This window comes from Polyergus mexicanus, unplaced genomic scaffold, assembly GCF_030449975.1.
Source record: "Polyergus mexicanus isolate NDT 795.1 unplaced genomic scaffold, iyPolMexi1.0 SCAF_3, whole genome shotgun sequence".
Classification (NCBI taxonomy): Eukaryota; Metazoa; Arthropoda; class Insecta; order Hymenoptera; family Formicidae; genus Polyergus; species Polyergus mexicanus.
The window spans coordinates 11,126,031-11,143,763 of NW_027223323.1; positions in this window are offsets into that span (position 1 = coordinate 11,126,031).

Here is a 17,733-nt window from a genome sequence, read left to right on the forward strand (position 1 = left end):
TTTCGTCAAATCTCACTTACTGACACGTAACTAATACGTTCCGGACATTCAAATCTTGCGTACATAGCGATCTTAGCCTTTTGTGCCGAAAATAGGTTCTGTTCAATTTCCACGTTGTTGCACAAGAATTTTCGTCAAATGTCACTTACTGACACGTAACTAAGACGTTCCTGAGGAACAATATTTGCGTACATAGCGTTTTTAGCCTTGTGTTCCGAAAAGCGTATCTGCTAAATTACCATGATGTTGCACAAGAATATTCGCCAAATCTCACTTACTGACACGTAACTAAGACGTTCCGGACATTCAAAACTTGCGTACATAGCGATCTTAGCCCTGTGTGCCGAAAAGCGGTGCTGCTCAATTTCCATGATGTTGCACAAGAATTTTCGACAAGTATCACTTACTAACACTTAACTGACACGTTCTGCACGAACAAAACTTGCGTATATAGCGTTTTTAGCCTTGTGTGCCGAAAAGAGTTTCTGTTCAATTTCCATAATGTTGCACAAGAATTTTCGTCAAATCTCACTTACTGACACGTAACAAAGACTTTCCGAATAAACAAACTTCCGTACATAGCGATCTTAGCCCTGTGTGCCAAAAAAGCGGTGCTGCTCCATTTCCATAATGTTGCACGAGAATTTTCGACAAATCTCACATACTGACACGTAACTAAGACGTTCCGATCGAGCAAAATGTGCGTACATAGCGATCTTAGCCTTGTGTGCCGAAAAGAGATTCTGTTCAATTTCCATGATGTTGCACAAGAATTTTCGACAAATCTTACTTACTGACACGTAACTAAGACGCTCCGAACGAACATAACTTGCGTACATAGCGGTCATAGCACTGTGCGTAGAGAAACGTTTCACCTCAACTTCCTTGATGTGTTCCAAGAATTTTCGACAAATCTCACATACTGACACGTAACTAAGACGTTCCGAACGAACAAAACTTGCGTACATAGAGATCTCAGCTCTGTGCTCAAAAAAGCGTTTCTCCCGAGTTTCCTTGATGTTGCTCGAGAATTTTCGACAAATCTCACATACTGACACGTAACTAAGACGTTCCGATCGAGCAAAATGTGCGTACATAGCGATCTTAGCCTTGTGTGCCGAAAAGAGATTCTGTTCAATTTCCATGATGTTGCACAAGAATTTTCGACAAATCTTACTTACTGACACGTAACTAAGACGCTCCGAACGAACATAACTTGCGTACATAGCGATCTCAGTTCTGTGTTCAGAGAAGCGTTTCTCTTCAATTTCCTTGATGTTGTACAAGAATTTTCGACAATTCTCACATACTGACACGTAACTAAGACGTTCCGAATGAACAAAACTTGCGTACATAGCGATCTCAGCTCTGTGCTCAAAAAAGCGTTTCTCCCGAGTTTCCTTGATGTTGTTCGAGAATTTTCGACAAATCTCACATACTGACACGTAACTAAGACGTTCCGAACGAACAAAACTTGCGTACATAGCGGTCATAGCACTGTGCGTAGAGAAACGTTTCTCCTCAATTTCCTTGATGTGTTCCAAGAATTTTCGACAAATCTCACATACTGACACGTAACTAACACGTTCCGAACGAACAAAACTTGCGTACATAGCGATCTCTGCTCTGTGCGTAGAGGAACGTTTTTCCGCAATTTCCTTGATGTTGTACAAGAATTTTCGGCAAATCTCACTTACTGACACGTAACTAAGACGTTCCGGACATTCAAAACTTGCGTACATAGCGATCTTAGCCCTGTGTGCCGAAAAGCGGTGCTGCTCAATTTCCATGATGTTGCACAAGAATTTTCGACAAGTATCACTTACTGACACTTAACTGACACGTTCTGCACGAGCAAAACTTGCGTATATAGCGTTTTTAGCCTTGTGTGCCGAAAAGAGTTTCTGTTCAATTTCCATAATGTTGCACAAGAATTTTCGTCAAATCTCACTTACTGACACGTAACAAAGACTTTCCGAATAAACAAACTTCCGTACATAGCGATCTTAGTCCTGCGTGCCAAAAAAGCGGTGCTGCTCCATTTCCATGATGTTGCACGAGAATTTTCGACAAATCTCACATACTGACACGTAACTAAGACGTTCCGATCGAGCAAAATGTGCGTACATAGCGATCTTAGCCTTGTGTGCCGAAAAGAGATTCTGTTCAATTTCCATGATGTTGCACAAGAATTTTCGACAAATCTTACTTACTGACACGTAACTAAGACGCTCCGAACGAACATAACTTGCGTACATAGCGATCTCAGCTCTGTGTTCAGAGAAGCGTTTCTCTTCAATTTCCTTGATGTTGTACAAGAATTTTCGACAATTCTCACATACTGACACGTAACTAAGACGTTCCGAATGAACAAAACTTGCGTACATAGCGATCTCAGCTCTGTGCTCAAAAAAGCGTTTCTCCCGAGTTTCCTTGATGTTGTTCGAGAATTTTCGACAAATCTCACATACTGACACGTAACTAAGACGTTCCGAACGAACAAAACTTGCGTACATAGCGGTCATAGCACTGTGCGTAGAGAAACGTTTCTCCTCAATTTCCTTGATGTGTTCCAAGAATTTTCGACAAATCTCACATACTGACACGTAACTAACACGTTCCGAACGAACAAAACTTGCGTACATAGCGATCTCTGCTCTGTGCGTAGAGGAACGTTTTTCCGCAATTTCCGTGATGTTGTACAAGAATTTTCGGCAAATCTCACTTACTGACACGTAACTAAGACGTTCCGGACATTCAAAACTTGCGTACATAGCGATCTTAGCCCTGTGTGCCGAAAAGCGGTGCTGCTCAATTTCCATGATGTTGCACAAGAATTTTCGACAAGTATCACTTACTGACACTTAACTGACACGTTCTGCACGAACAAAACTTGCGTATATAGCGTTTTTAGCCTTGTGTGCCGAAAAGAGTTTCTGATCAATTTCCATAATGTTGCACAAGAATTTTCGTCAAATCTCACTTACTGACACGTAACAAAGACTTTCCGAATAAACAAACTTCCGTACATAGCGATCTTAGCCCTGCGTGCCAAAAAAGCGGTGCTGCTCAATTTCCATGATGTTGCACGAGAATTTTCGACAAATCTCACATACTGACACGTAACTAAGACGTTCCGATCGAGCAAAATGTGCGTACATAGCGATCTTAGCCTTGTGTGCCGAAAAGAGATTCTGTTCAATTTCCATGATGTTGCACAAGAATTTTCGACAAATCTTACTTACTGACACGTAACTAAGACGCTCCGAACGAACATAACTTGCGTACATAGCGATCTCAGCTCTGTGCTCACAAAAGCGTTTCTCTCGAGTTTCCTTGATGTTGTACAAGAATTTTCGACAAATCTCACTTACTGACACGTAACTAAGACGTTCCGAACGAACAAAATTTGCGTACTTAGCGATTTTAACAATGTATGCCGTGAAGCAGTTCTTCTCAATTTCCTTGATGTTGCACAAGAATTTTAGACAAATCTCACTTACTGACACGTAACTAAGACGTTCCGAACGAACAAAACTTGCGTACATAGCGATTTTAACAGTGTATGCCGTAAAGCGGTTCTTCTCAATTTCCTTGATGTTGCACAAGAATTTTAAACAAATCTCACTTACTGACACGTAACTAAGGCGTTCCGAACGATCAAAACTTGCGTACATAGCGATTTTAACAGTGTATGCCGCAAAGCGGTTCTTCTCAATTTCCTTAATGTTGCACAAGAATTTTAAACAAATTTCACTTACTGACACGTAACTAAGACGTTCCGAACGACCAAAACTTGCGTACATAGCAATATCAGCATTGTGCGCAGAAAAACATATATCCTCAATTTCTTTAACGTTGTACAAGAATTTTCGACTAAACTCACTTACTGACACGTAACTAAGACGTTCCGAACGAACAAAACTTGCGTACATAGCGATTTTAACAATGTATGACGTGAAGCAGTCCTTCTCAATTTCCTTGATGTTGCACAAGAATTTTAGACAAATCTCACTTACTGACACGTAACTAAGACGTTCCGTACGAACAAAACTTGCGTACATAGCGATCTCAGCTTTGTGCGCAGAAAAACGTATATCCTTAATTTCATTAACGTTGCACAAGAATTTTCGACTAAACTCACTTACTGACACGTAACTAAGACGTTCCGAAGGAACAAAACTTGCGTACTTAGCGATTTTAACAATGTATGCCGTGAAGCAGTTCTTCTCAATTTCCTTGATGTTGCACAAGAATTTTAGACAAATCTCACTTACTGACACGTAACTAAGACGTTCCGAACGAACAAAACTTGCGTACATAGCGATCTCAGCTTTGTGCGCAGAAAAACATATATCCTCAATTTCTTTTTCGTTGTACAAGAATTTTCGACTAAACTCACTTACTGACACGTAACTAAGACGTTCCGAACGGACAAAACTTGCGTACATAGCGATTTTAACAATGTATGCCGTGAAGCGGTTCTTCTCAATTTCCTTGATGTTGCACAAGAATTTTAGACAAATCTCACTTACTGACACGTAACTAAGACGTTCCGAACGAACAAAACTTGCGTACATAGCGATTTTAACAATGTATGCCGTGAAGCAGTTCTTGTCAATTTCCTTGATGTTGCACAAGAATTTTAGACAAATCTCACTTACTGGCACGTAACTAAGACGTTCCGAAAGAACAAAACTTGCGTACATATCGATCTCTGTTTTGTGCGCAGAAAAACGTATATCCTCAATTTCTTTAACGTTGTACAAGAATTTTCGACTAAACTCACTTACTGACACGTAACTAAGCCGTTCCGAACGAACAAAACTTGCGTACATAGCGATTTTAACAATGTATGCCGTGAAGCGGTTCTTCTCAATTTCCTTGATGTTGCACAAGAATTTTAGACAAATCTCACTTACTGACACGTAACTAAGACGTTCCGAACGAACAATACTTGCGTACATAACGATTTTAACAATGTATGCCGTGAAGCGGTTCTTCTCAATTTCCTTGATGTTGCACAAGAATTTTAGACAAATCTCACTTACTGACACGTAACTAAGACGTTCCGAACGAACATTACTTGCGTACATAACGTTTTTAACAATGTATGCCGTGAAGCGGTTCTTCTCAATTTCCTTGATGTTGCACAAGAATTTTAGACAAATCTCACTTACTGACACGTAACTAAGACGTTCCGAACGAACAAAACTTGCGTACATAGCGATTTTAACAATGTATGCCGTGAAGCGTTTCTTCTCAATTTCCTTGATGTTGCACAAGAATTTTTGACAAATCTCACTTACTGACACGTAACTAAGACGTTCCGAACGAACAAAACTTGCGTACATAGCGATTTTAATAATGTATGCCGTGAAGCAGTTCTTGTCAATTTCCTTGATGTTGCACAAGAATTTTAGACAAATCTCACTTACTGGCACGTAACTAAGACGTTCCGAAAGAACAAAACTTGCGTACATATCGATCTCAGCTTTGTGCGCAGAAAAACGTATATCCTCAATTTCGTTATCGTTGTACAAGAATTTTCGACTAAACTCACTTACTGACAAGTAATTAAGACGTTCCGAACGACCAAAACTTGCGTATATAGCGATCTCAGCTTTGTGGTCAGAAAAACGTATATCCTCAAATTCGTTAACGTTGTACAAGAATTTTCGACTAAACTCACTTACTGACACGTAACTAAGACGTTCCGAACGAACAAAACCTGCGTACACAGCGGCCATAGCACTGTGCGTAGAGAAACGTTTCTCCATAATTTCCTTGACGTTGTACGAGAATTTTCGACAAATCTCACATACTGACACGTAACTAAGACGTTCCGAACTATCAAAACTTGCGTACATAGCGAGCTCAGCTCTGTGCTCAGAAAAGCATTTATCCTCAATTTCCTTGATGTTGTACAAGAATTTTCGGCAAATCACACTTACTGACACGTAACTAAGACGGTCCGAACGAACAGAACTTGCGTACATAGCGATCATAGCACTGTGCGTAGAGAAACGTTTCTCCTCAATTTCCTTGATGTTGTACAAGAAGTTTCGACAATTCGCACATACTGAAACGTAACTAAGACGTTCCGAACTAACAAAACTTGCGTGCATAGCGATCTCAGCTCTGTGCGTAGAGGAACGTTTCTCCACAAGTTCCTTGATGATGTACAAGAAATCTCGTCAAATCTCACTTACTGACACGTAACTAAGACGTTCCGAAAGAACAAAACTTGCGTACATATCGATCTCAGTTTTGTGCGCAGAAAAACGTATATCCTCAATTTCGTTAACGTTGTACAGGAATTTTCGACTAAACTCACTTACTGACACGTAACTAAGACGTTCCGAACGACCAAAACTTGCGTACATAGCGATCTCAGCTTTGTGCGCAGAAAACGTATATCTTCAATTTCTTTAACGTTGTACAAGAATTTATGACTAAACTCACTTACTGACACGTAACTAAGCCCTTCCGAACGAACAAAACTTGCGTACATAGCGATTTTAACAATGTATGCCGTGAAGCGGTTCTTCTCAATTTCCTTGATGTTGCACAAGAATTTTAGACAAATCTCACTTACTGACACGTAACTAAGACGTTCCGAACGAACAAAACTTGCGTACATAGCGATCTCAGCTTTGTGCGCAGAAAAACGTATATCCTCAATTTCGTTAACGTTGTACAAGAATTTTCGACTAAACTCAATTACTGACACATAACTAAGACGTTCCGAACGACCAAAGCTTGCGTACATAGCGATCTCAGCTTTGTGCGGAGAAACACGTATATCCTCAATTTCTTTAACGTTGTACAAGAATTTTTGACTAAACTCACTTACTGACACGTAACTAAGCCGTTCCGAACGAACAAAACTTGCGTACATAGCGATTTTAACAATGTATGCCGTGAAGCGGTTCTTCTCAATTTCCTTGATGTTGCACAAGAATTTTAGACAAATCTCACTTACTGACAAGTAACTAAGACGTTCCGAACGAACAATACTTGCGTACATAACGATTTTAACAATGTATGCCGTGAAGCGGTTCTTCTCAATTTCCTTGATGTTGCACAAGAATTTTAGACAAATCTCACTTACTGACACGTAACTAAGACGTTCCGAACGAACAAAACTTGCGTACATAGCGATTTTAACAATGTATGCCGTGAAGCGTTTCTTCTCAATTTCCTTGATGTTGCACAAGAATTTTAGACAAATCTCACTTACTGACACGTAACTAAGACGTTCCGAAAGAACAAAACTTGCGTACATATCGATCTCAGCTTTGTGCGCAGAAAAACGTATATCCTCAATTTCGTTAACGTTGTACAAGAATTTTCGACTAAACTCACTTACTGACACGTAACTAAGACGTTCCGAACGACCAAAACTTGCGTACATAGCGGTTTTAACAATGTATGCCATGAAGCGGTTCTTCTCAATTTCCTTGATGTTGCACAAGAATTTTAGACAAATCTCACTTACTGACACGTAACTATGACCTTCCGAACAAACAAAACTTGCGTACATAGCGATTTTAACAATGTATGCCGTGAAGCGGTTCTTCTCAATTTCCTTGATGTTGCACAAGAATTTTAAACAAATGTCACTTACTGACACGTAACTAAGACGTTCCGAACGACCAAAACTTGCGTACATAGCGATCTCAGCTTTGTGCATAGAAAAACGTATATCCTCAATTTCTTTAACGTTGTACAAGAATTTTCGACTAAACTCACTTACTGACACGTAACTAAGACGTTCCGAACGAACAAAACTTGCGTACATAGCGATTTCTACAATGTATGCCGTGTAGCGGTTCTTCTCAATTTCCTTGATGTTGCACAAGAATTTTAGACAAATCTGACTTACTGACACGTAACTAAGACGTTCCGTACGAACAAAACTTGCGTACATAGCGATTTTAACAGTGTATGCCGTGAAGCGGTTCTTCTCAATTTCCTTGATGTTGCACAAGAATTTTAAACAAATCTCACTTACTGACACGTAACTAAGACGTTCCGAACGAACAAAACTTGCGTACATAACGATCTCAGCTTTGTGCGCATAAAAACGTTCATCCTCAATTTCGCTAACGTTGTACAAGAATTTTCGACTAAACTCAATAACTCACACGTAACTAAGACGTTCCGAACGAACAAAACTTGCGTACATAGCGATTTCAACAATGTATTCCGTGTAGCGGTTCTCCTCAATTTCCTTGATGTTGTACAAGAATTTTCGACAGATCTCACTTACTGACACGTAACTAAGACGTTCCGAACGAACAAAACTTGCGTACATATCGATCTCAGCTCTGTGCGTAGAGGAACGTTCCTCTGCAATATTCTTGATGTTGTACAAGAATTTTCGGCAAATCTCACTTACTGACACGTAACTAAGACGTTCCGTACGAACAAAACTTGCATACATAGCGATCTCAGCTCTGTGCGTAGAGGAACGTATCTCCTCAATTTCCTTGATGTTGTACGAGAATTTTCGACAAATCTCACATACTGACACGTAACTAAGACGTTCCGAACTATCAAAACTTGCGTACATAGCGATCTCAGCTCTGTGCTCAGAAAAGCGTTTCCCCTGAATTTCCTTGATGTTGTACAAGAATTTTCGACAATTCGCACATACTGACACGTAACTAAGACGTTCCGAACTAACAAAACTTGCGTACATAGCGATCTCATCTCTGGGCGTAGAGGAACGTTTCTCCGCAATTTCCTTGATGTTGTACGAGAATTTTCGACAAATCTCACTTACTCACACGTAACTAAGACGTTCCGAACGAACAAAACTTGCGTACATAGCGATCTCAGCTCTGTGCACAGAAAAGCGTTTCTCCCGAGTTTTCTTGTTGTTGTTCGCGAATTTTCGACAAATCTCACATACTGACACGTAACTTAGACGTTCCGAACGAGCAAAACTTGCGTCCATAGCGATCTCTGCTCTGTGTCAAAAAAAGCCTTTATCCTCAATTTCCTTGATGTTGTACAAGAATTTTCGACATTTCTCACATACTGAAATGTAACTAAGACGTTCCGAACTAACAAAACTTGCGTACATAGCGATCTCATCTCTGTGCGTAGAGGAACGTTTCCCCGCAATTTCCTTGATGTTGTACGAGAATTTTCGACAAATCTCACTTACTGACACGTAACTAAGGCGTTCCGAACGATCAAAACTTGCGTACATAGCGATCTCAGCTTTGTGCGCAGAAAAACTTATATCCTCAATTTCGTTAACGTTGTACAAGAATTTTCGACTAAACTAACTTACTGACACGTAACTAAGGCGTTCCGAACGATCAAAACTTGCGTACATAGCGATCTCAGCTTTGTGCGCAGAAAAACGTATATCCTCATTTTCTTTATCGTCGTAAAAGAATTTTCGACTAAACTCACTTACTGACACGTAATTAAGACGTTCCGAACGACCAAAACTTGCGTTTATAGCGATCTCAGCTTTGTGGGCAGAAAAACGTATATCCTCAATTTCGTTAACGTTGTACAAGAATTTTCGACTAAACTCACTTACTGACACGTAACTAAGCCGTTCCGAACGAACAAAACTTGCGTACATAGCGATTTTGACAATGTTTGCCGTGAAGCGGTTCTCCTCAATTACCTTGATGTTGCACAAGAATTTTAGACAAATCTCACTTACTGACACGTAACTAAGACGTTCCGAACGAACAAAACTTGCGTACATAGCGATCTCAGCTTTGTGCGCAGAAAAACGTATATCCTCAATTTCGTTATCATTGTACAAGAATTTTCGACTAAACTCACTTACTGACACGTAATTAAGACGTTCCGAACGACCAAAACTTGTGTATATAGCGATCTCAGCTTTGTGGGCAGAAAAACGTATATCCTCAATTTCGTTAACGTTGTACAAGAATTTTCGACTAAACTCACTTACTGACACGTAACTAAGACGTTCCGAACGACCAAAACTTGCGTACATAACGATTTTAACAATGTATGCCGTGAAGCGGTTCTTCTCAATTTCCTTGATGTTGCACAAGAATTTATGACAAATCTCACTTAGTGACACGTAACTAAGACGTTCCGAACGAACAAAACTTGCGTACATAGCGATCTCAGCTTTGTGCGGAGAAACACGTATATCCTCAATTTCTTTAACGTTGTACAAGAATTTTTGACTAATCTCACTTACTGACACGTAACTAAGCCGTTCCGAACGAACAAAACTTGCGTACATAGCGATTTTAACAATGTATGCCGTGAAGCGGTTCTTCTCAATTTCCTTGATGTTGCACAATAATTTTAGACAAATCTCACTTACTGACAAGTAACTAACACGTTCCGAACGAACAATACTTGTGTACATAACGATTTTAACAATGTATGCCGTGAAGCGGTTCTTCTCAATTTCCTTGATGTTGCACAAGAATTTTAGACAAATCTCACTTACTGACACGTAACTAAGACGTTCCGAACGAACAAAACTTGCGTACATAGCGATTTTAACAATGTATGCCGTGAAGCGTTTCTTCTCAATTTCCTTGATGTTGCACAAGAATTTTAGACAAATCTCACTTACTGACACGTAACTAAGACGTTCCGAAAGAACAAAACTTGCGTACATATCGATCTCAGCTTTGTGCGCAGAAAAACGTATATCCTCAATTTCGTTAACGTTGTACAAGAATTATCGACTAAACTCACTTACTGACACGTAACTAAGACGTTCCGAACGACCAAAACTTGCGTACATAGCGATCTCAGCTTTGTGCGCAGAAAACGTATATCTTCAATTTCTTTAACGTTGTACAAGAATTTTTGACTAAACTCACTTACTGACACGTAACTAAGCCGTTCCGAACGAACAAAACTTGCGTACATAGCGATTTTAACAATGTATGCCGTGAAGCGGTTCTTCTCAATTTCCTTGATGTTGCACAAGAATTTTAGACAAATCTCACTTACTGACAAGTAACTAAGACGTTCCGAACGAACAATACTTGCGGACATAACGATTTTAACAATGTATGCCGTGAAGCGGTTCTTCTCAATTTCCTTGATGTTGCACAAGAATTTTAGACAAATCTCACTTACTGACACGTAACTAAGACGTTCCGAACGAACAAAACTTGCGTACATAGCGATTTTAACAATGTATGCCGTGAAGCGTTTCTTCTCAATTTCCTTGATGTTGCACAAGAATTTTCGATTAAACTAACTTACTGACACGTAACTAAGGCGTTCCGAACGATCAAAACTTGCGTACATAGCGATCTCAGCTTTGTGCGCAGAAAAACGTATATCCTCAATTTCGTTATCATTGTACAAGAATTTTCGACTAAACTCACTTACTGACACGTAATTAAGACGTTCCGAACGACCAAAACTTGCGTATATAGCGATCTCAGCTTTGTGGGCAGAAAAACGTATATCCTCAATTTCGTTAACGTTGTACAAGAATTTTCGACTAAACTCACTTACTGACACGTAACTAAGACGTTCCGAACGACCAAAACTTGCGTACATAACGATTTTAACAATGTATGCCGTGAAGCGGTTCTTCTCAATTTCCTTGATGTTGCACAAGAATTTATGACAAATCTCACTTAGTGACACGTAACTAAGACGTTCCGAACGAACAAAACTTGCGTACATAGCGATCTCAGCTTTGTGCGCAGAAAAACGTATATCCTCAATTTCGTTAACGTTGTACAAGAATTTTCGACTAAACTCAATTACTGACACGTAACTAAGACGTTCCGAACGACCAAAACTTGCGTATATAGCGATCTCAGCTTTGTGGTCAGAAAAACGTATATCCTCAAATTCGTTAACGTTGTACAAGAATTTTCGACTAAACTCACTTACTGACACGTAACTAAGACGTTCCGAACGAACAAAACCTGCGTACACAGCGGCCATAGCACTGTGCGTAGAGAAACGTTTCTCCATAATTTCCTTGACGTTGTACGAGAATTTTCGACAAATCTCACATACTGACACGTAACTAAGACGTTCCGAACTATCAAAACTTGCGTACATAGCGAGCTCAGCTCTGTGCTCAGAAAAGCATTTATCCTCAATTTCCTTGATGTTGTACAAGAATTTTCGGCAAATCACACTTACTGACACGTAACTAAGACGGTCCGAACGAACAGAACTTGCGTACATAGCGATCATAGCACTGTGCGTAGAGAAACGTTTCTCCTCAATTTCCTTGATGTTGTACAAGAAGTTTCGACAATTCGCACATACTGAAACGTAACTAAGACGTTCCGAACTAACAAAACTTGCGTGCATAGCGATCTCAGCTCTGTGCGTAGAGGAACGTTTCTCCACAAGTTCCTTGATGATGTACAAGAAATCTCGTCAAATCTCACTTACTGACACGTAACTAAGACGTTCCGAAAGAACAAAACTTGCGTACATATCGATCTCAGTTTTGTGCGCAGAAAAACGTATATCCTCAATTTCGTTAACGTTGTACAGGAATTTTCGACTAAACTCACTTACTGACACGTAACTAAGACGTTCCGAACGACCAAAACTTGCGTACATAGCGATCTCAGCTTTGTGCGCAGAAAACGTATATCTTCAATTTCTTTAACGTTGTACAAGAATTTATGACTAAACTCACTTACTGACACGTAACTAAGCCCTTCCGAACGAACAAAACTTGCGTACATAGCGATTTTAACAATGTATGCCGTGAAGCGGTTCTTCTCAATTTCCTTGATGTTGCACAAGAATTTTAGACAAATCTCACTTACTGACACGTAACTAAGACGTTCCGAACGAACAAAACTTGCGTACATAGCGATCTCAGCTTTGTGCGCAGAAAAACGTATATCCTCAATTTCGTTAACGTTGTACAAGAATTTTCGACTAAACTCAATTACTGACACATAACTAAGACGTTCCGAACGACCAAAGCTTGCGTACATAGCGATCTCAGCTTTGTGCGGAGAAACACGTATATCCTCAATTTCTTTAACGTTGTACAAGAATTTTTGACTAAACTCACTTACTGACACGTAACTAAGCCGTTCCGAACGAACAAAACTTGCGTACATAGCGATTTTAACAATGTATGCCGTGAAGCGGTTCTTCTCAATTTCCTTGATGTTGCACAAGAATTTTAGACAAATCTCACTTACTGACAAGTAACTAAGACGTTCCGAACGAACAATACTTGCGTACATAACGATTTTAACAATGTATGCCGTGAAGCGGTTCTTCTCAATTTCCTTGATGTTGCACAAGAATTTTAGACAAATCTCACTTACTGACACGTAACTAAGACGTTCCGAACGAACAAAACTTGCGTACATAGCGATTTTAACAATGTATGCCGTGAAGCGTTTCTTCTCAATTTCCTTGATGTTGCACAAGAATTTTAGACAAATCTCACTTACTGACACGTAACTAAGACGTTCCGAAAGAACAAAACTTGCGTACATATCGATCTCAGCTTTGTGCGCAGAAAAACGTATATCCTCAATTTCGTTAACGTTGTACAAGAATTTTCGACTAAACTCACTTACTGACACGTAACTAAGACGTTCCGAACGACCAAAACTTGCGTACATAGCGATTTTAACAATGTATGCCATGAAGCGGTTCTTCTCAATTTCCTTGATGTTGCACAAGAATTTTAGACAAATCTCACTTACTGACACGTAACTATGACCTTCCGAACAAACAAAACTTGCGTACATAGCGATTTTAACAATGTATGCCGTGAAGCGGTTCTTCTCAATTTCCTTGATGTTGCACAAGAATTTTAAACAAATGTCACTTACTGACACGTAACTAAGACGTTCCGAACGACCAAAACTTGCGTACATAGCGATCTCAGCTTTGTGCGCAGAAAAACGTATATCCTCAATTTCGTTAACGTTGTACAAGAATTTTCGACTAAACTCACTTACTGACACGTAACTAAGACGTTCCGAACGACCAAAACTTGCGTACATAGCGATCTCAGCTTTGTGCGTAGAAAAACGTATATCCTCAATTTCTTTAACGTTGTACAAGAATTTTCGACTAAACTCACTTACTGACACGTAACTAAGACGTTCCGAACGAACAAAACTTGCGTACATAGCGATTTCTACAATGTATGCCGTGTAGCGGTTCTTCTCAATTTCCTTGATGTTGCACAAGAATTTTAGACAAATCTGACTTACTGACACGTAACTAAGACGTTCCGTACGAACAAAACTTGCGTACATAGCGATTTTAACAGTGTATGCCGTGAAGCGGTTCTTCTCAATTTCCTTGATGTTGCACAAGAATTTTAAACAAATCTCACTTACTGACACGTAACTAAGACGTTCCGAACGAACAAAACTTGCGTACATAACGATCTCAGCTTTGTGCGCATAAAAACGTTCATCCTCAATTTCGCTAACGTTGTACAAGAATTTTCGACTAAACTCAATAACTCACACGTAACTAAGACGTTCCGAACGAACAAAACTTGCGTACATAGCGATTTCAACAATGTATTCCGTGTAGCGGTTCTCCTCAATTTCCTTGATGTTGTACAAGAATTTTCGACAGATCTCACTTACTGACACGTAACTAAGACGTTCCGAACGAACAAAACTTGCGTACATATCGATCTCAGCTCTGTGCGTAGAGGAACGTTCCTCTGCAATATTCTTGATGTTGTACAAGAATTTTCGGCAAATCTCACTTACTGACACGTAACTAAGACGTTCCGTACGAACAAAACTTGCATACATAGCGATCTCAGCTCTGTGCGTAGAGGAACGTATCTCCTCAATTTCCTTGATGTTGTACGAGAATTTTCGACAAATCTCACATACTGACACGTAACTAAGACGTTCCGAACTATCAAAACTTGCGTACATAGCGATCTCAGCTCTGTGCTCAGAAAAGCGTTTCCCCTGAATTTCCTTGATGTTGTACAAGAATTTTCGACAATTCGCACATACTGACACGTAACTAAGACGTTCCGAACTAACAAAACTTGCGTACATAGCGATCTCATCTCTGGGCGTAGAGGAACGTTTCTCCGCAATTTCCTTGATGTTGTACGAGAATTTTCGACAAATCTCACTTACTCACACGTAACTAAGACGTTCCGAACGAACAAAACTTGCGTACATAGCGATCTCAGCTCTGTGCACAGAAAAGCGTTTCTCCCGAGTTTTCTTGTTGTTGTTCGCGAATTTTCGACAAATCTCACATACTGACACGTAACTTAGACGTTCCGAACGAGCAAAACTTGCGTCCATAGCGATCTCTGCTCTGTGTCAAAAAAAGCCTTTATCCTCAATTTCCTTGATGTTGTACAAGAATTTTCGACATTTCTCACATACTGAAATGTAACTAAGACGTTCCGAACTAACAAAACTTGCGTACATAGCGATCTCATCTCTGTGCGTAGAGGAACGTTTCCCCGCAATTTCCTTGATGTTGTACGAGAATTTTCGACAAATCTCACTTACTGACACGTAACTAAGGCGTTCCGAACGATCAAAACTTGCGTACATAGCGATCTCAGCTTTGTGCGCAGAAAAACTTATATCCTCAATTTCGTTAACGTTGTACAAGAATTTTCGACTAAACTAACTTACTGACACGTAACTAAGGCGTTCCGAACGATCAAAACTTGCGTACATAGCGATCTCAGCTTTGTGCGCAGAAAAACGTATATCCTCATTTTCTTTATCGTTGTAAAAGAATTTTCGACTAAACTCACTTACTGACACGTAATTAAGACGTTCCGAACGACCAAAACTTGCGTTTATAGCGATCTCAGCTTTGTGGGCAGAAAAACGTATATCCTCAATTTCGTTAACGTTGTACAAGAATTTTCGACTAAACTCACTTACTGACACGTAACTAAGCCGTTCCGAACGAACAAAACTTGCGTACATAGCGATTTTGACAATGTTTGCCGTGAAGCGGTTCTCCTCAATTACCTTGATGTTGCACAAGAATTTTAGACAAATCTCACTTACTGACACGTAACTAAGACGTTCCGAACGAACAAAACTTGCGTACATAGCGATCTCAGCTTTGTGCGCAGAAAAACGTATATCCTCAATTTCGTTATCATTGTACAAGAATTTTCGACTAAACTCACTTACTGACACGTAATTAAGACGTTCCGAACGACCAAAACTTGTGTATATAGCGATCTCAGCTTTGTGGGCAGAAAAACGTATATCCTCAATTTCGTTAACGTTGTACAAGAATTTTCGACTAAACTCACTTACTGACACGTAACTAAGACGTTCCGAACGACCAAAACTTGCGTACATAACGATTTTAACAATGTATGCCGTGAAGCGGTTCTTCTCAATTTCCTTGATGTTGCACAAGAATTTATGACAAATCTCACTTAGTGACACGTAACTAAGACGTTCCGAACGAACAAAACTTGCGTACATAGCGATCTCAGCTTTGTGCGGAGAAACACGTATATCCTCAATTTCTTTAACGTTGTACAAGAATTTTTGACTAATCTCACTTACTGACACGTAACTAAGCCGTTCCGAACGAACAAAACTTGCGTACATAGCGATTTTAACAATGTATGCCGTGAAGCGGTTCTTCTCAATTTCCTTGATGTTGCACAAGAATTTTAGACAAATCTCACTTACTGACAAGTAACTAACACGTTCCGAACGAACAATACTTGTGTACATAACGATTTTAACAATGTATGCCGTGAAGCGGTTCTTCTCAATTTCCTTGATGTTGCACAAGAATTTTAGACAAATCTCACTTACTGACACGTAACTAAGACGTTCCGAACGAACAAAACTTGCGTACATAGCGATTTTAACAATGTATGCCGTGAAGCGTTTCTTCTCAATTTCCTTGATGTTGCACAAGAATTTTAGACAAATCTCACTTACTGACACGTAACTAAGACGTTCCGAAAGAACAAAACTTGCGTACATATCGATCTCAGCTTTGTGCGCAGAAAAACGTATATCCTCAATTTCGTTAACGTTGTACAAGAATTATCGACTAAACTCACTTACTGACACGTAACTAAGACGTTCCGAACGACCAAAACTTGCGTACATAGCGATCTCAGCTTTGTGCGCAGAAAACGTATATCTTCAATTTCTTTAACGTTGTACAAGAATTTTTGACTAAACTCACTTACTGACACGTAACTAAGCCGTTCCGAACGAACAAAACTTGCGTACATAGCGATTTTAACAATGTATGCCGTGAAGCGGTTCTTCTCAATTTCCTTGATGTTGCACAAGAATTTTAGACAAATCTCACTTACTGACAAGTAACTAAGACGTTCCGAACGAACAATACTTGCGGACATAACGATTTTAACAATGTATGCCGTGAAGCGGTTCTTCTCAATTTCCTTGATGTTGCACAAGAATTTTAGACAAATCTCACTTACTGACACGTAACTAAGACGTTCCGAACGAACAAAACTTGCGTACATAGCGATTTTAACAATGTATGCCGTGAAGCGTTTCTTCTCAATTTCCTTGATGTTGCACAAGAATTTTCGATTAAACTAACTTACTGACACGTAACTAAGGCGTTCCGAACGATCAAAACTTGCGTACATAGCGATCTCAGCTTTGTGCGCAGAAAAACGTATATCCTCAATTTCGTTATCATTGTACAAGAATTTTCGACTAAACTCACTTACTGACACGTAATTAAGACGTTCCGAACGACCAAAACTTGCGTATA